The 19,265-nt window shown below is 51.7% G+C and overlaps 40 non-coding genes across 40 annotated transcripts; all 40 read left to right on the forward strand.

Moving 5' to 3' along the window:
- The first annotated feature begins 10 nt into the window (after positions 1-10).
- Trnal-aag (transfer RNA leucine (anticodon AAG)) lies at positions 11-92 on the forward strand. Its single transcript has one exon. It is a non-coding gene; the product is annotated as a tRNA-Leu (tRNA).
- Positions 93-170: 78 nt separating this feature from the next.
- Trnal-cag (transfer RNA leucine (anticodon CAG)) lies at positions 171-252 on the forward strand. The gene has a single exon. It is a non-coding gene; the product is annotated as a tRNA-Leu (tRNA).
- Positions 253-531: 279 nt separating this feature from the next.
- Trnae-cuc (transfer RNA glutamic acid (anticodon CUC)) lies at positions 532-603 on the forward strand. The gene has a single exon. It is a non-coding gene; the product is annotated as a tRNA-Glu (tRNA).
- Positions 604-985: 382 nt separating this feature from the next.
- On the forward strand, positions 986-1,058 carry Trnah-gug (transfer RNA histidin (anticodon GUG)). Its single transcript has one exon. It is a non-coding gene; the product is annotated as a tRNA-His (tRNA).
- A 287-nt stretch (positions 1,059-1,345) lies between these two features.
- Positions 1,346-1,427, forward strand: Trnal-aag (transfer RNA leucine (anticodon AAG)). Its single transcript has one exon. It is a non-coding gene; the product is annotated as a tRNA-Leu (tRNA).
- Positions 1,428-1,505: 78 nt separating this feature from the next.
- Positions 1,506-1,587, forward strand: Trnal-cag (transfer RNA leucine (anticodon CAG)). Its single transcript has one exon. It is a non-coding gene; the product is annotated as a tRNA-Leu (tRNA).
- Positions 1,588-1,867: 280 nt separating this feature from the next.
- Positions 1,868-1,939, forward strand: Trnae-cuc (transfer RNA glutamic acid (anticodon CUC)). Its single transcript has one exon. It is a non-coding gene; the product is annotated as a tRNA-Glu (tRNA).
- A 382-nt stretch (positions 1,940-2,321) lies between these two features.
- On the forward strand, positions 2,322-2,393 carry Trnah-gug (transfer RNA histidin (anticodon GUG)). Its single transcript has one exon. It is a non-coding gene; the product is annotated as a tRNA-His (tRNA).
- Positions 2,394-2,680: 287 nt separating this feature from the next.
- Positions 2,681-2,762, forward strand: Trnal-aag (transfer RNA leucine (anticodon AAG)). The gene has a single exon. It is a non-coding gene; the product is annotated as a tRNA-Leu (tRNA).
- A 78-nt stretch (positions 2,763-2,840) lies between these two features.
- Trnal-cag (transfer RNA leucine (anticodon CAG)) lies at positions 2,841-2,922 on the forward strand. The gene has a single exon. It is a non-coding gene; the product is annotated as a tRNA-Leu (tRNA).
- A 280-nt stretch (positions 2,923-3,202) lies between these two features.
- Positions 3,203-3,274, forward strand: Trnae-cuc (transfer RNA glutamic acid (anticodon CUC)). Its single transcript has one exon. It is a non-coding gene; the product is annotated as a tRNA-Glu (tRNA).
- A 382-nt stretch (positions 3,275-3,656) lies between these two features.
- Trnah-gug (transfer RNA histidin (anticodon GUG)) lies at positions 3,657-3,729 on the forward strand. Its single transcript has one exon. It is a non-coding gene; the product is annotated as a tRNA-His (tRNA).
- Positions 3,730-4,016: 287 nt separating this feature from the next.
- Trnal-aag (transfer RNA leucine (anticodon AAG)) lies at positions 4,017-4,098 on the forward strand. Its single transcript has one exon. It is a non-coding gene; the product is annotated as a tRNA-Leu (tRNA).
- Positions 4,099-4,176: 78 nt separating this feature from the next.
- On the forward strand, positions 4,177-4,258 carry Trnal-cag (transfer RNA leucine (anticodon CAG)). The gene has a single exon. It is a non-coding gene; the product is annotated as a tRNA-Leu (tRNA).
- Positions 4,259-10,720: 6,462 nt separating this feature from the next.
- Trnah-gug (transfer RNA histidin (anticodon GUG)) lies at positions 10,721-10,793 on the forward strand. Its single transcript has one exon. It is a non-coding gene; the product is annotated as a tRNA-His (tRNA).
- A 287-nt stretch (positions 10,794-11,080) lies between these two features.
- On the forward strand, positions 11,081-11,162 carry Trnal-aag (transfer RNA leucine (anticodon AAG)). Its single transcript has one exon. It is a non-coding gene; the product is annotated as a tRNA-Leu (tRNA).
- Positions 11,163-11,240: 78 nt separating this feature from the next.
- Trnal-cag (transfer RNA leucine (anticodon CAG)) lies at positions 11,241-11,322 on the forward strand. Its single transcript has one exon. It is a non-coding gene; the product is annotated as a tRNA-Leu (tRNA).
- Positions 11,323-11,602: 280 nt separating this feature from the next.
- Positions 11,603-11,674, forward strand: Trnae-cuc (transfer RNA glutamic acid (anticodon CUC)). The gene has a single exon. It is a non-coding gene; the product is annotated as a tRNA-Glu (tRNA).
- A 382-nt stretch (positions 11,675-12,056) lies between these two features.
- Positions 12,057-12,129, forward strand: Trnah-gug (transfer RNA histidin (anticodon GUG)). Its single transcript has one exon. It is a non-coding gene; the product is annotated as a tRNA-His (tRNA).
- Positions 12,130-12,416: 287 nt separating this feature from the next.
- On the forward strand, positions 12,417-12,498 carry Trnal-aag (transfer RNA leucine (anticodon AAG)). Its single transcript has one exon. It is a non-coding gene; the product is annotated as a tRNA-Leu (tRNA).
- Positions 12,499-12,576: 78 nt separating this feature from the next.
- Positions 12,577-12,658, forward strand: Trnal-cag (transfer RNA leucine (anticodon CAG)). The gene has a single exon. It is a non-coding gene; the product is annotated as a tRNA-Leu (tRNA).
- Positions 12,659-12,938: 280 nt separating this feature from the next.
- On the forward strand, positions 12,939-13,010 carry Trnae-cuc (transfer RNA glutamic acid (anticodon CUC)). Its single transcript has one exon. It is a non-coding gene; the product is annotated as a tRNA-Glu (tRNA).
- A 382-nt stretch (positions 13,011-13,392) lies between these two features.
- Trnah-gug (transfer RNA histidin (anticodon GUG)) lies at positions 13,393-13,465 on the forward strand. The gene has a single exon. It is a non-coding gene; the product is annotated as a tRNA-His (tRNA).
- A 287-nt stretch (positions 13,466-13,752) lies between these two features.
- Positions 13,753-13,834, forward strand: Trnal-aag (transfer RNA leucine (anticodon AAG)). Its single transcript has one exon. It is a non-coding gene; the product is annotated as a tRNA-Leu (tRNA).
- Positions 13,835-13,912: 78 nt separating this feature from the next.
- On the forward strand, positions 13,913-13,994 carry Trnal-cag (transfer RNA leucine (anticodon CAG)). Its single transcript has one exon. It is a non-coding gene; the product is annotated as a tRNA-Leu (tRNA).
- A 280-nt stretch (positions 13,995-14,274) lies between these two features.
- Positions 14,275-14,346, forward strand: Trnae-cuc (transfer RNA glutamic acid (anticodon CUC)). Its single transcript has one exon. It is a non-coding gene; the product is annotated as a tRNA-Glu (tRNA).
- A 382-nt stretch (positions 14,347-14,728) lies between these two features.
- Positions 14,729-14,801, forward strand: Trnah-gug (transfer RNA histidin (anticodon GUG)). Its single transcript has one exon. It is a non-coding gene; the product is annotated as a tRNA-His (tRNA).
- A 287-nt stretch (positions 14,802-15,088) lies between these two features.
- On the forward strand, positions 15,089-15,170 carry Trnal-aag (transfer RNA leucine (anticodon AAG)). The gene has a single exon. It is a non-coding gene; the product is annotated as a tRNA-Leu (tRNA).
- Positions 15,171-15,248: 78 nt separating this feature from the next.
- Positions 15,249-15,330, forward strand: Trnal-cag (transfer RNA leucine (anticodon CAG)). Its single transcript has one exon. It is a non-coding gene; the product is annotated as a tRNA-Leu (tRNA).
- Positions 15,331-15,610: 280 nt separating this feature from the next.
- On the forward strand, positions 15,611-15,682 carry Trnae-cuc (transfer RNA glutamic acid (anticodon CUC)). The gene has a single exon. It is a non-coding gene; the product is annotated as a tRNA-Glu (tRNA).
- A 382-nt stretch (positions 15,683-16,064) lies between these two features.
- On the forward strand, positions 16,065-16,137 carry Trnah-gug (transfer RNA histidin (anticodon GUG)). The gene has a single exon. It is a non-coding gene; the product is annotated as a tRNA-His (tRNA).
- A 287-nt stretch (positions 16,138-16,424) lies between these two features.
- Trnal-aag (transfer RNA leucine (anticodon AAG)) lies at positions 16,425-16,506 on the forward strand. Its single transcript has one exon. It is a non-coding gene; the product is annotated as a tRNA-Leu (tRNA).
- A 78-nt stretch (positions 16,507-16,584) lies between these two features.
- Trnal-cag (transfer RNA leucine (anticodon CAG)) lies at positions 16,585-16,666 on the forward strand. Its single transcript has one exon. It is a non-coding gene; the product is annotated as a tRNA-Leu (tRNA).
- A 280-nt stretch (positions 16,667-16,946) lies between these two features.
- Positions 16,947-17,018, forward strand: Trnae-cuc (transfer RNA glutamic acid (anticodon CUC)). The gene has a single exon. It is a non-coding gene; the product is annotated as a tRNA-Glu (tRNA).
- A 382-nt stretch (positions 17,019-17,400) lies between these two features.
- On the forward strand, positions 17,401-17,473 carry Trnah-gug (transfer RNA histidin (anticodon GUG)). The gene has a single exon. It is a non-coding gene; the product is annotated as a tRNA-His (tRNA).
- A 287-nt stretch (positions 17,474-17,760) lies between these two features.
- On the forward strand, positions 17,761-17,842 carry Trnal-aag (transfer RNA leucine (anticodon AAG)). The gene has a single exon. It is a non-coding gene; the product is annotated as a tRNA-Leu (tRNA).
- Positions 17,843-17,920: 78 nt separating this feature from the next.
- Positions 17,921-18,002, forward strand: Trnal-cag (transfer RNA leucine (anticodon CAG)). The gene has a single exon. It is a non-coding gene; the product is annotated as a tRNA-Leu (tRNA).
- A 279-nt stretch (positions 18,003-18,281) lies between these two features.
- Positions 18,282-18,353, forward strand: Trnae-cuc (transfer RNA glutamic acid (anticodon CUC)). The gene has a single exon. It is a non-coding gene; the product is annotated as a tRNA-Glu (tRNA).
- A 382-nt stretch (positions 18,354-18,735) lies between these two features.
- Trnah-gug (transfer RNA histidin (anticodon GUG)) lies at positions 18,736-18,807 on the forward strand. Its single transcript has one exon. It is a non-coding gene; the product is annotated as a tRNA-His (tRNA).
- A 287-nt stretch (positions 18,808-19,094) lies between these two features.
- On the forward strand, positions 19,095-19,176 carry Trnal-aag (transfer RNA leucine (anticodon AAG)). The gene has a single exon. It is a non-coding gene; the product is annotated as a tRNA-Leu (tRNA).
- The last annotated feature ends 89 nt before the right edge of the window (positions 19,177-19,265 follow it).

Here is a 19,265-nt window from a genome sequence, read left to right on the forward strand (position 1 = left end):
CACGGGCACAGGTAGCGTGGCCGAGCGGTCTAAGGCGCTGGTTTAAGGCACCAGTCTCTTCGGAGGCGTGGTTTCGAATCCCACCGCTGCCAGCTTTTTCTCGTTTTTTGTGCCATTGCGATGTTTTCTCGTGGGGTAGAACGCAGCTCCTGTGACCGCCGTGCCACGTAGGTAGCGTGGCCGAGCGGTCTAAGGCGCTGGTTTCAGGCACCAGTCTCTTCGGAGGCGTGGGTTCGAATCCCACCGCTGCCAATGTTTTCTGTCTCGAAAGCAGGAGCACTGATTACCCGCGAAGGGAACAGCGCAGCAAGCCGTGAGCGTCTCTTTCTTAAATTGTCGTAGCAGCACAGTGCGTGGTGCAACGACAGGATTCACAGGCGCAGTCTGGTGTCACGATTGCTGGCGTTCGTCTCCACGAAATGCGTCCCGAGCATGCCGTTCTACAAAGTGGAAACGCTAAATTTTGGCCGTTGTCGTCAAGTAGCGTGTGTACTGTTTGCTGCGTTCGCTGGAGGAGCGCTTGCGTCGTTATCCGGTGTGGTCTAGTGGCTAGGATGCCTGGCTCTCACCCAGGAGGCCCGGGTTCGATTCCCGGTACCGGAAATGCGCATTTTGTTGCTCCTCTTATGCGACTTGGCCCGACTTAGCTCGACTGACGCTCCGCTGACGCTTGCAGAAAATTACGTTAAGTACGATTCGCGGTCACAAGTGACGGCGAGAGCGATGCGACGTCTGTCCACCTCTTATTGAGGCACATACCTGTGGTCAACAGAGTTGGAGGACTGCAAGACATTGCCACGGGGGTTGAATGCAGCTAACCACACTGCTTAGTGTCCTTACAGCGCAGACACGTTCGTTTGCCAGTATACATATAATGGAGACCGCGTCTGGCACAGCTGTGGGGAGACACAGTGGTGTGTGGGCCGAGCTTTGCTGTTCATCGCCACTTGCAGTCGCGAGAACTGCCGTCGGCGGTGCCTCCGTGGCCGTGATCGTCTAGTGGTTAGGACATTGCGTTGTGGCCGCAATAACCCAGGTTTCGAATCCTGGTCACGGCAATTTTTAAAGTTTTGCCTTGCTGTCGCTGCAGTGACGATTGTGACTCAGTGTTTGAAATTACGGTGCCCTCTTGATTTTTCACTCATGTTCCGCAGGCTGCGGGTGGCACTACCAATTCATTATCAACACGTAATGCCGCCGCACCAGAGAGCGGGCAGCTGCCTGTGTAGTTAATCTCTATTCGAAAATGGCAGTTGTTTGAGGTGCAATGGATGAGCAGCCAGTCGCAGCAGAACAGGAAGCTGTGTCGTGCACTGTTTCTACAAAAGCGAAGAACACCGGCACAGGTAGCGTGGCCGAGCGGTCTAAGGCGCTGGTTTAAGGCACCAGTCTCTTCGGAGGCGTGGGTTCGAATCCCACCGCTGCCAGCTTTTTCTCGTTTTTTGTGCCATTGCGATGTTTTCTCGTGGGGTAGAACGCAGCTCCTGTGACCGCCGTGCCACGTAGGTAGCGTGGCCGAGCGGTCTAAGGCGCTGGTTTCAGGCACCAGTCTCTTCGGAGGCGTGGGTTCGAATCCCACCGCTGCCAATGTTTTCTGTCTCGAAAGCAGGAGCACTGATTACCCGCGAAGGGAACAGCGCAGCAAGCCGTGAGCGTCTCCTTCTTAAATTGTCGTAGCAGCACAGTGCGTGGTGCAACGACAGGATTCACAGGCGCAGTCTGGTGTCACGATTGCTGGCGTTCGTCTCCACGAAATGCGTCCCGAGCATGCCGTTTCTACAAAGTGGAAACGCTAAATTTTGGCCGTTGTCGTCAAGTAGCGTGTGTACTGTTTGCTGCGTTCGCTGGAGGAGCGCTTGCGTCGTTATCCGGTGTGGTCTAGTGGCTAGGATGCCTGGCTCTCACCCAGGAGGCCCGGGTTCGATTCCCGGTACCGGAAATGCGCATTTTGTTGCTCCTCTTATGCGACTTGGCCCGACTTAGCTCGACTGACGCTCCGCTGACGCTTGCAGAAAATTACGTTAAGTACGATTCGCGGTCACAAGTGACGGCGAGAGCGATGCGACGTCTGTCCACCTCTTATTGAGGCACATACCTGTGGTCAACAGAGTTGGAGGACTGCAAGACATTGCCACGGGGGTTGAATGCAGCTAACCACACTGCTTAGTGTCCTTACAGCGCAGACACGTTCGTTTGCCAGTATACATATAATGGAGACCGCGTCTGGCACAGCTGTGGGGAGACACAGTGGTGTGTGGGCCGAGCTTTGCTGTTCATCGCCACTTGCAGTCGCGAGAACTGCCGTCGGCGGTGCCTCCGTGGCCGTGATCGTCTAGTGGTTAGGACAATGCGTTGTGGCCGCAATAACCCAGGTTCGAATCCTGGTCACGGCAATTTTTAAAGTTTTGCCTTGCTGTCGCTGCAGTGACGATTGTGACTCAGTGTTTGAAATTACGGTGCCCTCTTGATTTTTCACTCATGTTCCGCAGGCTGCGGGTGGCACTACCAATTCATTATCAACACGTAATGCCGCCGCACCAGAGAGCGGGCAGCTGCCTGTGTAGTTAATCTCTATTCGAAAATGGCAGTTGTTTGAGGTGCAATGGATGAGCAGCCAGTCGCAGCAGAACAGGAAGCTGTGTCGTGCACTGTTTCTACAAAAGCGAAGAACACCGGCACAGGTAGCGTGGCCGAGCGGTCTAAGGCGCTGGTTTAAGGCACCAGTCTCTTCGGAGGCGTGGGTTCGAATCCCACCGCTGCCAGCTTTTTCTCGTTTTTTGTGCCATTGCGATGTTTTCTCGTGGGGTAGAACGCAGCTCCTGTGACCGCCGTGCCACGTAGGTAGCGTGGCCGAGCGGTCTAAGGCGCTGGTTTCAGGCACCAGTCTCTTCGGAGGCGTGGGTTCGAATCCCACCGCTGCCAATGTTTTCTGTCTCGAAAGCAGGAGCACTGATTACCCGCGAAGGGAACAGCGCAGCAAGCCGTGAGCGTCTCCTTCTTAAATTGTCGTAGCAGCACAGTGCGTGGTGCAACGACAGGATTCACAGGCGCAGTCTGGTGTCACGATTGCTGGCGTTCGTCTCCACGAAATGCGTCCCGAGCATGCCGTTTCTACAAAGTGGAAACGCTAAATTTTGGCCGTTGTCGTCAAGTAGCGTGTGTACTGTTTGCTGCGTTCGCTGGAGGAGCGCTTGCGTCGTTATCCGGTGTGGTCTAGTGGCTAGGATGCCTGGCTCTCACCCAGGAGGCCCGGGTTCGATTCCCGGTACCGGAAATGCGCATTTTGTTGCTCCTCTTATGCGACTTGGCCCGACTTAGCTCGACTGACGCTCCGCTGACGCTTGCAGAAAATTACGTTAAGTACGATTCGCGGTCACAAGTGACGGCGAGAGCGATGCGACGTCTGTCCACCTCTTATTGAGGCACATACCTGTGGTCAACAGAGTTGGAGGACTGCAAGACATTGCCACGGGGGTTGAATGCAGCTAACCACACTGCTTAGTGTCCTTACAGCGCAGACACGTTCGTTTGCCAGTATACATATAATGGAGACCGCGTCTGGCACAGCTGTGGGGAGACACAGTGGTGTGTGGGCCGAGCTTTGCTGTTCATCGCCACTTGCAGTCGCGAGAACTGCCGTCGGCGGTGCCTCCGTGGCCGTGATCGTCTAGTGGTTAGGACATTGCGTTGTGGCCGCAATAACCCAGGTTTCGAATCCTGGTCACGGCAATTTTTAAAGTTTTGCCTTGCTGTCGCTGCAGTGACGATTGTGACTCAGTGTTTGAAATTACGGTGCCCTCTTGATTTTTCACTCATGTTCCGCAGGCTGCGGGTGGCACTACCAATTCATTATCAACACGTAATGCCGCCGCACCAGAGAGCGGGCAGCTGCCTGTGTAGTTAATCTCTATTCGAAAATGGCAGTTGTTTGAGGTGCAATGGATGAGCAGCCAGTCGCAGCAGAACAGGAAGCTGTGTCGTGCACTGTTTCTACAAAAGCGAAGAACACGGGCACAGGTAGCGTGGCCGAGCGGTCTAAGGCGCTGGTTTAAGGCACCAGTCTCTTCGGAGGCGTGGTTTCGAATCCCACCGCTGCCAGCTTTTTCTCGTTTTTTGTGCCATTGCGATGTTTTCTCGTGGGGTAGAACGCAGCTCCTGTGACCGCCGTGCCACGTAGGTAGCGTGGCCGAGCGGTCTAAGGCGCTGGTTTCAGGCACCAGTCTCTTCGGAGGCGTGGGTTCGAATCCCACCGCTGCCAATGTTTTCTGTCTCGAAAGCAGGAGCACTGATTACCCGCGAAGGGAACAGCGCAGCAAGCCGTGAGCGTCTCTTTCTTAAATTGTCGTAGCAGCACAGTGCGTGGTGCAACGACAGGATTCACAGGCGCAGTCTGGTGTCACGATTGCTGGCGTTCGTCTCCACGAAATGCGTCCCGAGCATGCCGTTCTACAAAGTGGAAACGCTAAATTTTGGCCGTTGTCGTCAAGTAGCGTGTGTACTGTTTGCTGCGTTCGCTGGAGGAGCGCTTGCGTCGTTATCCGGTGTGGTCTAGTGGCATTCGCGCCTCGTCTTCGGCGCGAGACGGACGTGTGGCGGCCGCTGCGGACGTTTCGTGTCAACAAGGCTGTTTTCCTGCGAGCCAGGTAGGCCGGCTCGCAAGCGCATTACTTCACTTAATTGTGTATTGATTTGATGAAAATGAGAAAAGACACGATTAAATTCGCTTTCGATAGAAATTTCGTGCGACCGAAAGCTTTTGCAATCAAACTGTGGCTCACAGACAAAGTTGGAATTACTAAAGATGATTTAGTTGGAGTTCATTTATCTTTTGTGACTAACTCGGCATACGTGAAATTGGCTGACCCTGCTAAATGTGTCGCAATTGTTGACAAATGTGGAGGTATTATTAAGTTTAATCACTTAGACGGCTCAGTTAGCGATGTCGTAGTATCCTATGCTGGGATGGGAATCCGAACAGTAAGAGTATTTGAGCTTCCTTTTGAAATGCCTGTAGTCGAAATCAATCGTGTTCTCGGGGCGTATGGCAGAGTAATTTCCAATGTTGCGGAATTGTGGTCAGAACCACACATGTTTCCCGTTTTGAATGGCGTTCGCCAGGTTAAGATGGAACTTCTCAAGCACATCCCTTCCTTTGTCAATATTGGAGGATACCGTGCGTTGATCATTTACGATGGACAGCCTCGTACTTGTGCCATTTGTAACTCGACAGAGCACGTACGTGCTGAGTGCAGTAGACGGAGGGTTCCTCAATTATCAAGTGTAGAGTCCGCAGGTGCAGGGCCTGTAGTTCACCTGCCGATGACGTACGCTGCTGCCACGTCACCTTTGCGATCAGCTCGGCAGACATCTTTCGAACTGGGGGACCAATGCGAGCATCCCGAGAGTGTTTTCAGCCATATAGACAGTGGTAGATCCGTAGCTATGACTAACCATACAGCGCCCCAGCGCACCACCAGTGAAAGTCAGGTACCTGTACCTTACGACTGTGCCGATCCTTCTCGTAGCTCGCGAGCAGAACCTTCTGCGGTTACTGTGGATACCTCCCTGCAACCGCCTGATTGCGAACGACAGGACGAGACCAACACGAAAGTAGCGGAAACGGACGATCCAGTTAAGAATATTGTTGGGCAAGATATGGTCATAGATCACTCGACCATCCAACTGACACAAGGAGTCAATGACTACGGTTCTGCTTCCCACAGCGCGGCTGACAGGCCCCCTGCGACAGAGGCGAGTCTAACTGCGGTAGAACCTTCTTCCGCGCCTGGTGCAAAGAGCAGCGTTGGATCTTCGACTCGGACACAGGACCGGCTTGCATCGCCGACTTCGTCTCCGCATTCGTCCGAAAAGTCCCCCGATTCGTCTCCAGAGCGGTCAAGATCGCCTCGAAAAGCTAGGAAACGTCGCAAAAAGCGGTTAGCACACCAGGCTGCTGAAAGCTTAGCCCCGGCTCTGCGGGATAGGTTGAGGAGCATTCAGGAACAGACACCGATCGAAGACCATGGCCGGAGGGAACCTGAGGTCGGCAGCATAACATCGCATCTACGGACATCACCTGAGAACGATGTCCGGGACGAAGGAGCACCGGGCCTCGAATTTTCAGACCATCAGGACGTTCCAAATTCCCAACGTAGACCATCTACCCAAAATAGTCGTTATGAATGGGCAGACGATACGGAGACAACAATGCCACATGTATCTGCGAACAATGGTATGGCATGTTAACCGCAACATGTCAAGCTCACGACTACACTTTGAGCCCACGAATGACACGTGAATTCGGACTACATATGCCTAATCGCCGGCAAGTCAAGTAAACAATAACAGCCTGCTCATGGATCAAACGTATCACGTTATGACTGTTAATATTAACAAGATCCAGAGTGCAACTAAAATTGCTGCCCTCCGGGACTTCATATATCAGTCCGATACCGATATTGCGCTTTTTCAAGAAGTGTGTTTTTCGAATTTGTATGTTCCGGGATTTACTGCAATTCTCAATGTCGCCTCAGAAGGCGCTTGCGGCACCGCTGTCCTGGTCAAGGACGGTATTGCAATAACAGATGTCACCATGTTGGAATCGGGGCGGGGAATCAGTTTTAAGATTTTCGGTGTTACAATTATAAATGTTTATGTACCTTCGGGAAGCAGTGGTCGAACGGAAAGAGCCAATTTTTTTAAAAATGATCTAGTGTATTTACTAAAGGAAAATCCCGTTGATGTAATAGTCGGAGGTGACTGGAATTGTGTCCTACACAGGAAAGACCAAACGCCAAATTTCAATTTCTCCCCAGAATTAGACGGTCTTGTGAAAACAATGAAATGGCGGGACGCTTGGGAGGTCAAATACCCCGTGTCTGTCCAGTACACATATTTTAGCACTAAAGCGCAAAGTCGGATCGACCGCATATACGTAAGTTCAAATTTAGCCAGCAAAATCAGTGGCGTCGAACGAATACCAACTTACTTTTCCGACCATCTAGCACTAAGGTGCAGCATTGGACTTCCTAAACAGAAGACATACTGGGGCCGTCCTTTTTGGAAATTAAATACCGCCATGCTTCGAGATAACGCCCTAACTGAGCAGTTAGAAGCTTCCTGGCAACTTTCACTCCGACAAAGCCACAAATACCGGTCAACGATAGATTAGTGGACTTTATGCGCCAAAAAGAAACTTCGATCTACTCTAATTTCTTACAGTAGGGAAAGGGCACTTTGGTCTCGGCGCACTGTCGAATTCTATTATACTTGTCTGCGTGACCTTTATGCTATGCCAATGTCCGCGGCTGTCAGAACGGGTATCAAACAGGTCAAGGCCGAACTTCTTAGTCTTAAACGCAAACAGCTGGAAGGACTGACAATAAAATCACGAGTTCAAACCACAGTGGAAGGAGAACACGCTTCTCTCTTTCACCTACTCCAGCACGAAAAAAATCGTCGAAGAAATTTTATTCAGTCATTGCTCTCCGAAGATCAAAGTATTTTAACTCAACAAAAAGATATTTTAAACGAGGCTCATAGGTATTATCATCAATTGTACAGTGCTCACCAGTATAACCCAGATCATGGACAGGAACTGCTCCGAAACTGTGATATGGAACAACTAGTAACTGCAGAACACAACAGGAGCCTCACTGTTGAAATCCTGTCTGAAGACATTTTCGAAGAAATTAAAAGCTCACCTGTTAAAAAATCACCTGGGCCCGACGGTTTACCCGTAGAATTTTATTCCCAATATTGGCATATTATAAGGAATAAATTCACGCAAGTCGTCAACGAAATCTTGAGTGGAGGGCACATACCTGACGATATGAAAGAGTGTGTCACTGTTTTACTTCCTAAGGGAAACAATTCGGATGTCAAACAGCTCAACAAAATGAGACCGATATCCTTAATGAACTCTGATTATAAGATTATTGCCAGGGTAGTCAAAAACAGACTCCGACCGGTGTTTGATACAGTAATTGGTCCCCATCAAACGTGTCTCCCGGGTCGGAACATTTTTAAAACAGTCTGCGAATACAGGGACATAATCAGTATCTTCTCAACGACATTGACGAAGGCTGGCCTCGTTTTTATCGACTTTTCTAAAGCCTTTGATAGGGTAAACCATGAATATTTATTTACCACTCTGAGGTATATAGGTTTTAACGACGAATTTTTAATTGTCTTAAAAAATCTATTGCAAGGCATGAAAACCAAAATTTTCATAAATGGACACTATACTCAAGATGTCGAAATAGCTAATGGTGTCCCGCAGGGCAGTCCTTTATCAATGATGCTATTTGTGGTAGCACTAGAACCTTTGCTGAAACGATTAAACAAGGAATTAGAAGGCATCTCAATTTCAGGGGTCAGTAACGCTACCAACGCTTACGCCGACGACGTCGGAGTCATCGTCAGAAGTAATGACGACGTTGTAAGACTGAGAGAGATTGTTCGCCTTTACTGCTTCGCAACGGGAGCGCAAATCAACGATATGAAAAGCTCCTTTCTAAATCTCCATGGCTTCAGGAACACTGCCCTCGAATGGGCCAGGTCTGTAGACCATCACACTGCGTTAGGTGTGAGGTTCTACCGATGCCCCCTGCAAACAACGACATTCAACTGGAAGAAGGTCTTACATAGTACTCGAGGTACTTTGATAATGAACCGACTTAGAGACTTGAACATTATCCAAAGGGTGCAATTAATCAACTGCGCTGTCCTTTCGAAAGCAGTATATGTAGGTCAAATACTGCCGATACCTAAAGCGATATCCAAAACCATCATGAGCTTCATCTGCAAGTATGTTTGGAGAGGTGAGATATTTAAAGTGGCAGCCAGTACTATAACATTAAAACCGAGAGACGGAGGCCTCGGACTGACCGATATCCGCCGCAAAACTACGGCACTTTATATCAAGCGTACACTTCAGCTTTTAGAAGACCGCCACAATAATTTATCATCGAAACTTTTCCAAATCCTTAAACCGGAGAGTATGGAACCACCTATTAATGTAAGTAAAATATCTTACAAATTGCAGCACATCAGATTCTACTATTTAGAACTTAGTTATCTGCACTGCATTGTCGCGGATAGGACCAAAAGAAACTGTAGTTTCATCATGGATTGCCTTACTACAAAGGACAACCGAAACAGAATGGAATCAAAATATCCCACCCGAAATTGGCAAAATATATGGAAGAATATAAACAATAAAGTACTGTCCACCAATGTGCGCGGTGCCTGGTACAAGGTTGTCAATAATACCGTTGCCACAAATGAAAGATTACATTCTATAGGATTGAGTGACACAAATCAGTGTCCACGTTGTAATGTGATAGACACCCTACGGCATCGTCTCATATGCAACGGCTACCAGGTCATTTGGGACAGAGTCCGCCAACAGGTGGCGTTTATCAATAGGAACGACGGCAGACACCTTACTGTCGACATTCTCGTCAACCCCGAAAGCGTTGCTTTCCCTATTCAGAAGAATAATGTTACCCTATGGCTACTGGGGAACTATGTCAATTATGTCATTAATAACCTCGGCCTGCCCGACGCACTGGACTATGAGCAACATGTATTACTGGAATATTATAAAATATGTGGACAACGACACAACAAGACATTGTATGGTAACATGCTAAAAATATTGTTTGACAAACAAGGCATCGGATGAAGTACGCAATGACGGATCGCTGATAAAATATCGAAGTTTGCGATGCCAAAGTAGGGGATTGCTGCTAAGGGCGACGTACGGTGGGGACTTCGTGGGCCCCAGGGCCGCTACGGTAGCCGTGAAGGCCTTCGCAGAACCCTGAAAAGGCCTTGCATTCTATGCCTGAATCCGCAAGGAAAAAAAAGAAAAAGGAAAAAAAAAAAAATTAGCAGTTCTATGTTTTTCAGTTTTCCAATTAACTTTTCTTTCTTTATCCACAATTTTCAACAGAACATGTTCACTCATTTTGAAACACCATCCACCGTTACAGAACAAGTTCATTTGGATGGAGAAATTTACTTTTCTCACCACGTTTGGTATGGATTTCCTTACGTGCGAAGGAGCGTTTCATTTGATTTTAGCAATGAAGCTCGCCGAAGAAGGCGCTTGAAGGAGAGCGAATGGAAGGGCTAGAAGGGGAGATGGGAGGCCCTAAAAAAAATAAAAAAAAATAAAAAAAATAAAAAAAATGGATAAGGCGTCGGACTTCGGATCCGAAGATTGCAGGTTCGAAAAAAAAAAAAAAAAAAAAAAAAAAAAAAAAAAAAAAAAAGTGGCTAGGATGCCTGGCTCTCACCCAGGAGGCCCGGGTTCGATTCCCGGTACCGGAAATGCGCATTTTGTTGCTCCTCTTATGCGACTTGGCCCGACTTAGCTCGACTGACGCTCCGCTGACGCTTGCAGAAAATTACGTTAAGTACGATTCGCGGTCACAAGTGACGGCGAGAGCGATGCGACGTCTGTCCACCTCTTATTGAGGCACATACCTGTGGTCAACAGAGTTGGAGGACTGCAAGACATTGCCACGGGGGTTGAATGCAGCTAACCACACTGCTTAGTGTCCTTACAGCGCAGACACGTTCGTTTGCCAGTATACATATAATGGAGACCGCGTCTGGCACAGCTGTGGGGAGACACAGTGGTGTGTGGGCCGAGCTTTGCTGTTCATCGCCACTTGCAGTCGCGAGAACTGCCGTCGGCGGTGCCTCCGTGGCCGTGATCGTCTAGTGGTTAGGACATTGCGTTGTGGCCGCAATAACCCAGGTTTCGAATCCTGGTCACGGCAATTTTTAAAGTTTTGCCTTGCTGTCGCTGCAGTGACGATTGTGACTCAGTGTTTGAAATTACGGTGCCCTCTTGATTTTTCACTCATGTTCCGCAGGCTGCGGGTGGCACTACCAATTCATTATCAACACGTAATGCCGCCGCACCAGAGAGCGGGCAGCTGCCTGTGTAGTTAATCTCTATTCGAAAATGGCAGTTGTTTGAGGTGCAATGGATGAGCAGCCAGTCGCAGCAGAACAGGAAGCTGTGTCGTGCACTGTTTCTACAAAAGCGAAGAACACCGGCACAGGTAGCGTGGCCGAGCGGTCTAAGGCGCTGGTTTAAGGCACCAGTCTCTTCGGAGGCGTGGGTTCGAATCCCACCGCTGCCAGCTTTTTCTCGTTTTTTGTGCCATTGCGATGTTTTCTCGTGGGGTAGAACGCAGCTCCTGTGACCGCCGTGCCACGTAGGTAGCGTGGCCGAGCGGTCTAAGGCGCTGGTTTCAGGCACCAGTCTCTTCGGAGGCGTGGGTTCGAATCCCACCGCTGCCAATGTTTTCTGTCTCGAAAGCAGGAGCACTGATTACCCGCGAAGGGAACAGCGCAGCAAGCCGTGAGCGTCTCCTTCTTAAATTGTCGTAGCAGCACAGTGCGTGGTGCAACGACAGGATTCACAGGCGCAGTCTGGTGTCACGATTGCTGGCGTTCGTCTCCACGAAATGCGTCCCGAGCATGCCGTTTCTACAAAGTGGAAACGCTAAATTTTGGCCGTTGTCGTCAAGTAGCGTGTGTACTGTTTGCTGCGTTCGCTGGAGGAGCGCTTGCGTCGTTATCCGGTGTGGTCTAGTGGCTAGGATGCCTGGCTCTCACCCAGGAGGCCCGGGTTCGATTCCCGGTACCGGAAATGCGCATTTTGTTGCTCCTCTTATGCGACTTGGCCCGACTTAGCTCGACTGACGCTCCGCTGACGCTTGCAGAAAATTACGTTAAGTACGATTCGCGGTCACAAGTGACGGCGAGAGCGATGCGACGTCTGTCCACCTCTTATTGAGGCACATACCTGTGGTCAACAGAGTTGGAGGACTGCAAGACATTGCCACGGGGGTTGAATGCAGCTAACCACACTGCTTAGTGTCCTTACAGCGCAGACACGTTCGTTTGCCAGTATACATATAATGGAGACCGCGTCTGGCACAGCTGTGGGGAGACACAGTGGTGTGTGGGCCGAGCTTTGCTGTTCATCGCCACTTGCAGTCGCGAGAACTGCCGTCGGCGGTGCCTCCGTGGCCGTGATCGTCTAGTGGTTAGGACATTGCGTTGTGGCCGCAATAACCCAGGTTTCGAATCCTGGTCACGGCAATTTTTAAAGTTTTGCCTTGCTGTCGCTGCAGTGACGATTGTGACTCAGTGTTTGAAATTACGGTGCCCTCTTGATTTTTCACTCATGTTCCGCAGGCTGCGGGTGGCACTACCAATTCATTATCAACACGTAATGCCGCCGCACCAGAGAGCGGGCAGCTGCCTGTGTAGTTAATCTCTATTCGAAAATGGCAGTTGTTTGAGGTGCAATGGATGAGCAGCCAGTCGCAGCAGAACAGGAAGCTGTGTCGTGCACTGTTTCTACAAAAGCGAAGAACACGGGCACAGGTAGCGTGGCCGAGCGGTCTAAGGCGCTGGTTTAAGGCACCAGTCTCTTCGGAGGCGTGGTTTCGAATCCCACCGCTGCCAGCTTTTTCTCGTTTTTTGTGCCATTGCGATGTTTTCTCGTGGGGTAGAACGCAGCTCCTGTGACCGCCGTGCCACGTAGGTAGCGTGGCCGAGCGGTCTAAGGCGCTGGTTTCAGGCACCAGTCTCTTCGGAGGCGTGGGTTCGAATCCCACCGCTGCCAATGTTTTCTGTCTCGAAAGCAGGAGCACTGATTACCCGCGAAGGGAACAGCGCAGCAAGCCGTGAGCGTCTCTTTCTTAAATTGTCGTAGCAGCACAGTGCGTGGTGCAACGACAGGATTCACAGGCGCAGTCTGGTGTCACGATTGCTGGCGTTCGTCTCCACGAAATGCGTCCCGAGCATGCCGTTTCTACAAAGTGGAAACGCTAAATTTTGGCCGTTGTCGTCAAGTAGCGTGTGTACTGTTTGCTGCGTTCGCTGGAGGAGCGCTTGCGTCGTTATCCGGTGTGGTCTAGTGGCTAGGATGCCTGGCTCTCACCCAGGAGGCCCGGGTTCGATTCCCGGTACCGGAAATGCGCATTTTGTTGCTCCTCTTATGCGACTTGGCCCGACTTAGCTCGACTGACGCTCCGCTGACGCTTGCAGAAAATTACGTTAAGTACGATTCGCGGTCACAAGTGACGGCGAGAGCGATGCGACGTCTGTCCACCTCTTATTGAGGCACATACCTGTGGTCAACAGAGTTGGAGGACTGCAAGACATTGCCACGGGGGTTGAATGCAGCTAACCACACTGCTTAGTGTCCTTACAGCGCAGACACGTTCGTTTGCCAGTATACATATAATGGAGACCGCGTCTGGCACAGCTGTGGGGAGACACAGTGGTGTGTGGGCCGAGCTTTGCTGTTCATCGCCACTTGCAGTCGCGAGAACTGCCGTCGGCGGTGCCTCCGTGGCCGTGATCGTCTAGTGGTTAGGACATTGCGTTGTGGCCGCAATAACCCAGGTTTCGAATCCTGGTCACGGCAATTTTTAAAGTTTTGCCTTGCTGTCGCTGCAGTGACGATTGTGACTCAGTGTTTGAAATTACGGTGCCCTCTTGATTTTTCACTCATGTTCCGCAGGCTGCGGGTGGCACTACCAATTCATTATCAACACGTAATGCCGCCGCACCAGAGAGCGGGCAGCTGCCTGTGTAGTTAATCTCTATTCGAAAATGGCAGTTGTTTGAGGTGCAATGGATGAGCAGCCAGTCGCAGCAGAACAGGAAGCTGTGTCGTGCACTGTTTCTACAAAAGCGAAGAACACGGGCACAGGTAGCGTGGCCGAGCGGTCTAAGGCGCTGGTTTAAGGCACCAGTCTCTTCGGAGGCGTGGGTTCGAATCCCACCGCTGCCAGCTTTTTCTCGTTTTTTGTGCCATTGCGATGTTTTCTCGTGGGGTAGAACGCAGCTCCTGTGACCGCCGTGCCACGTAGGTAGCGTGGCCGAGCGGTCTAAGGCGCTGGTTTCAGGCACCAGTCTCTTCGGAGGCGTGGGTTCGAATCCCACCGCTGCCAATGTTTTCTGTCTCGAAAGCAGGAGCACTGATTACCCGCGAAGGGAACAGCGCAGCAAGCCGTGAGCGTCTCCTTCTTAAATTGTCGTAGCAGCACAGTGCGTGGTGCAACGACAGGATTCACAGGCGCAGTCTGGTGTCACGATTGCTGGCGTTCGTCTCCACGAAATGCGTCCCGAGCATGCCGTTTCTACAAAGTGGAAACGCTAAATTTTGGCCGTTGTCGTCAAGTAGCGTGTGTACTGTTTGCTGCGTTCGCTGGAGGAGCGCTTGCGTCGTTATCCGGTGTGGTCTAGTGGCTAGGATGCCTGGCTCTCACCCAGGAGGCCCGGGTTCGATTCCCGGTACCGGAAATGCGCATTTTGTTGCTCCTCTTATGCGACTTGGCCCGACTTAGCTCGACTGACGCTCCGCTGACGCTTGCAGAAAATTACGTTAAGTACGATTCGCGGTCACAAGTGACGGCGAGAGCGATGCGACGTCTGTCCACCTCTTATTGAGGCACATACCTGTGGTCAACAGAGTTGGAGGACTGCAAGACATTGCCACGGGGGTTGAATGCAGCTAACCACACTGCTTAGTGTCCTTACAGCGCAGACACGTTCGTTTGCCAGTATACATATAATGGAGACCGCGTCTGGCACAGCTGTGGGGAGACACAGTGGTGTGTGGGCCGAGCTTTGCTGTTCATCGCCACTTGCAGTCGCGAGAACTGCCGTCGGCGGTGCCTCCGTGGCCGTGATCGTCTAGTGGTTAGGACATTGCGTTGTGGCCGCAATAACCCAGGTTTCGAATCCTGGTCACGGCAATTTTTAAAGTTTTGCCTTGCTGTCGCTGCAGTGACGATTGTGACTCAGTGTTTGAAATTACGGTGCCCTCTTGATTTTTCACTCATGTTCCGCAGGCTGCGGGTGGCACTACCAATTCATTATCAACACGTAATGCCGCCGCACCAGAGAGCGGGCAGCTGCCTGTGTAGTTAATCTCTATTCGAAAATGGCAGTTGTTTGAGGTGCAATGGATGAGCAGCCAGTCGCAGCAGAACAGGAAGCTGTGTCGTGCACTGTTTCTACAAAAGCGAAGAACACGGGCACAGGTAGCGTGGCCGAGCGGTCTAAGGCGCTGGTTTAAGGCACCAGTCTCTTCGGAGGCGTGGTTTCGAATCCCACCGCTGCCAGCTTTTTCTCGTTTTTTGTGCCATTGCGATGTTTTCTCGTGGGGTAGAACGCAGCTCCTGTGACCGCCGTGCCACGTAGGTAGCGTGGCCGAGCGGTCTAAGGCGCTGGTTTCAGGCACCAGTCTCTTCGGAGGCGTGGGTTCGAATCCCACCGCTGCCAATGTTTTCTGTCTCGAAAGCAGGAGCACTGATTACCCGCGAAGGGAACAGCGCAGCAAGCCGTGAGCGTCTCTTTCTTAAATTGTCGTAGCAGCACAGTGCGTGGTGCAACGACAGGATTCACAGGCGCAGTCTGGTGTCACGATTGCTGGCGTTCGTCTCCACGAAATGCGTCCCGAGCATGCCGTTTCTACAAAGTGGAAACGCTAAATTTTGGCCGTTGTCGTCAAGTAGCGTGTGTACTGTTTGCTGCGTTCGCTGGAGGAGCGCTTGCGTCGTTATCCGGTGTGGTCTAGTGGCTAGGATGCCTGGCTCTCACCCAGGAGGCCCGGGTTCGATTCCCGGTACCGGAAATGCGCATTTTGTTGCTCCTCTTATGCGACTTGGCCCGACTTAGCTCGACTGACGCTCCGCTGACGCTTGCAGAAAATTACGTTAAGTACGATTCGCGGTCACAAGTGACGGCGAGAGCGATGCGACGTCTGTCCACCTCTTATTGAGGCACATACCTGTGGTCAACAGAGTTGGAGGACTGCAAGACATTGCCACGGGGGTTGAATGCAGCTAACCACACTGCTTAGTGTCCTTACAGCGCAGACACGTTCGTTTGCCAGTATACATATAATGGAGACCGCGTCTGGCACAGCTGTGGGGAGACACAGTGGTGTGTGGGCCGAGCTTTGCTGTTCATCGCCACTTGCAGTCGCGAGAACTGCCGTCGGCGGTGCCTCCGTGGCCGTGATCGTCTAGTGGTTAGGACATTGCGTTGTGGCCGCAATAACCCAGGTTTCGAATCCTGGTCACGGCAATTTTTAAAGTTTTGCCTTGCTGTCGCTGCAGTGACGATTGTGACTCAGTGTTTGAAATTACGGTGCCCTCTTGATTTTTCACTCATGTTCCGCAGGCTGCGGGTGGCACTACCAATTCATTATCAACACGTAATGCCGCCGCACCAGAGAGCGGGCAGCTGCCTGTGTAGTTAATCTCTATTCGAAAATGGCAGTTGTTTGAGGTGCAATGGATGAGCAGCCAGTCGCAGCAGAACAGGAAGCTGTGTCGTGCACTGTTTCTACAAAAGCGAAGAACACGGGCACAGGTAGCGTGGCCGAGCGGTCTAAGGCGCTGGTTTAAGGCACCAGTCTCTTCGGAGGCGTGGGTTCGAATCCCACCGCTGCCAGCTTTTTCTCGTTTTTTGTGCCATTGCGATGTTTTCTCGTGGGGTAGAACGCAGCTCCTGTGACCGCCGTGCCACGTAGGTAGCGTGGCCGAGCGGTCTAAGGCGCTGGTTTCAGGCACCAGTCTCTTCGGAGGCGTGGGTTCGAATCCCACCGCTGCCAATGTTTTCTGTCTCGAAAGCAGGAGCACTGATTACCCGCGAAGGGAACAGCGCAGCAAGCCGTGAGCGTCTCCTTCTTAAATTGTCGTAGCAGCACAGTGCGTGGTGCAACGACAGGATTCACAGGCGCAGTCTGGTGTCACGATTGCTGGCGTTCGTCTCCACGAAATGCGTCCCGAGCATGCCGTTTCTACAAAGTGGAAACGCTAAATTTTGGCCGTTGTCGTCAAGTAGCGTGTGTACTGTTTGCTGCGTTCGCTGGAGGAGCGCTTGCGTCGTTATCCGGTGTGGTCTAGTGGCTAGGATGCCTGGCTCTCACCCAGGAGGCCCGGGTTCGATTCCCGGTACCGGAAATGCGCATTTTGTTGCTCCTCTTATGCGACTTGGCCCGACTTAGCTCGACTGACGCTCCGCTGACGCTTGCAGAAAATTACGTTAAGTACGATTCGCGGTCACAAGTGACGGCGAGAGCGATGCGACGTCTGTCCACCTCTTATTGAGGCACATACCTGTGGTCAACAGAGTTGGAGGACTGCAAGACATTGCCACGGGGGTTGAATGCAGCTAACCACACTGCTTAGTGTCCTTACAGCGCAGACACGTTCGTTTGCCAGTATACATATAATGGAGACCGCGTCTGGCACAGCTGTGGGGAGACACAGTGGTGTGTGGGCCGAGCTTTGCTGTTCATCGCCACTTGCAGTCGCGAGAACTGCCGTCGGCGGTGCCTCCGTGGCCGTGATCGTCTAGTGGTTAGGACATTGCGTTGTGGCCGCAATAACCCAGGTTTCGAATCCTGGTCACGGCAATTTTTAAAGTTTTGCCTTGCTGTCGCTGCAGTGACGATTGTGACTCAGTGTTTGAAATTACGGTGCCCTCTTGATTTTTCACTCATGTTCCGCAGGCTGCGGGTGGCACTACCAATTCATTATCAACACGTAATGCCGCCGCACCAGAGAGCGGGCAGCTGCCTGTGTAGTTAATCTCTATTCGAAAATGGCAGTTGTTTGAGGTGCAATGGATGAGCAGCCAGTCGCAGCAGAACAGGAAGCTGTGTCGTGCACTGTTTCTACAAAAGCGAAGAACACGGGCACAGGTAGCGTGGCCGAGCGGTCTAAGGCGCTGGTTTAAGGCACCAGTCTCTTCGGAGGCGTGGTTTCGAATCCCACCGCTGCCAGCTTTTTCTCGTTTTTTGTGCCATTGCGATGTTTTCTCGTGGGGTAGAACGCAGCTCCTGTGACCGCCGTGCCACGTAGGTAGCGTGGCCGAGCGGTCTAAGGCGCTGGTTTCAGGCACCAGTCTCTTCGGAGGCGTGGGTTCGAATCCCACCGCTGCCAATGTTTTCTGTCTCGAAAGCAGGAGCACTGATTACCCGCGAAGGGAACAGCGCAGCAAGCCGTGAGCGTCTCTTTCTTAAATTGTCGTAGCAGCACAGTGCGTGGTGCAACGACAGGATTCACAGGCGCAGTCTGGTGTCACGATTGCTGGCGTTCGTCTCCACGAAATGCGTCCCGAGCATGCCGTTCTACAAAGTGGAAACGCTAAATTTTGGCCGTTGTCGTCAAGTAGCGTGTGTACTGTTTGCTGCGTTCGCTGGAGGAGCGCTTGCGTCGTTATCCGGTGTGGTCTAGTGGCTAGGATGCCTGGCTCTCACCCAGGAGGCCCGGGTTCGATTCCCGGTACCGGAAATGCGCATTTTGTTGCTCCTCTTATGCGACTTGGCCCGACTTAGCTCGACTGACGCTCCGCTGACGCTTGCAGAAAATTACGTTAAGTACGATTCGCGGTCACAAGTGACGGCGAGAGCGATGCGACGTCTGTCCACCTCTTATTGAGGCACATACCTGTGGTCAACAGAGTTGGAGGACTGCAAGACATTGCCACGGGGGTTGAATGCAGCTAACCACACTGCTTAGTGTCCTTACAGCGCAGACACGTTCGTTTGCCAGTATACATATAATGGAGACCGCGTCTGGCACAGCTGTGGGGAGACACAGTGGTGTGTGGGCCGAGCTTTGCTGTTCATCGCCACTTGCAGTCGCGAGAACTGCCGTCGGCGGTGCCTCCGTGGCCGTGATCGTCTAGTGGTTAGGACAATGCGTTGTGGCCGCAATAACCCAGGTTCGAATCCTGGTCACGGCAATTTTTAAAGTTTTGCCTTGCTGTCGCTGCAGTGACGATTGTGACTCAGTGTTTGAAATTACGGTGCCCTCTTGATTTTTCACTCATGTTCCGCAGGCTGCGGGTGGCACTACCAATTCATTATCAACACGTAATGCCGCCGCACCAGAGAGCGGGCAGCTGCCTGTGTAGTTAATCTCTATTCGAAAATGGCAGTTGTTTGAGGTGCAATGGATGAGCAGCCAGTCGCAGCAGAACAGGAAGCTGTGTCGTGCACTGTTTCTACAAAAGCGAAGAACACCGGCACAGGTAGCGTGGCCGAGCGGTCTAAGGCGCTGGTTTAAGGCACCAGTCTCTTCGGAGGCGTGGGTTCGAATCCCACCGCTGCCAGCTTTTTCTCGTTTTTTGTGCCATTGCGATGTTTTCTCGTGGGGTAGAACGCAGCTCCTGTGACCGCCGTGCCACGTAGGTAGCGTGGC

Source organism: Schistocerca nitens, chromosome 1 (assembly GCF_023898315.1).
Source record: "Schistocerca nitens isolate TAMUIC-IGC-003100 chromosome 1, iqSchNite1.1, whole genome shotgun sequence".
Taxonomy (NCBI): Eukaryota; Metazoa; Arthropoda; class Insecta; order Orthoptera; family Acrididae; genus Schistocerca; species Schistocerca nitens.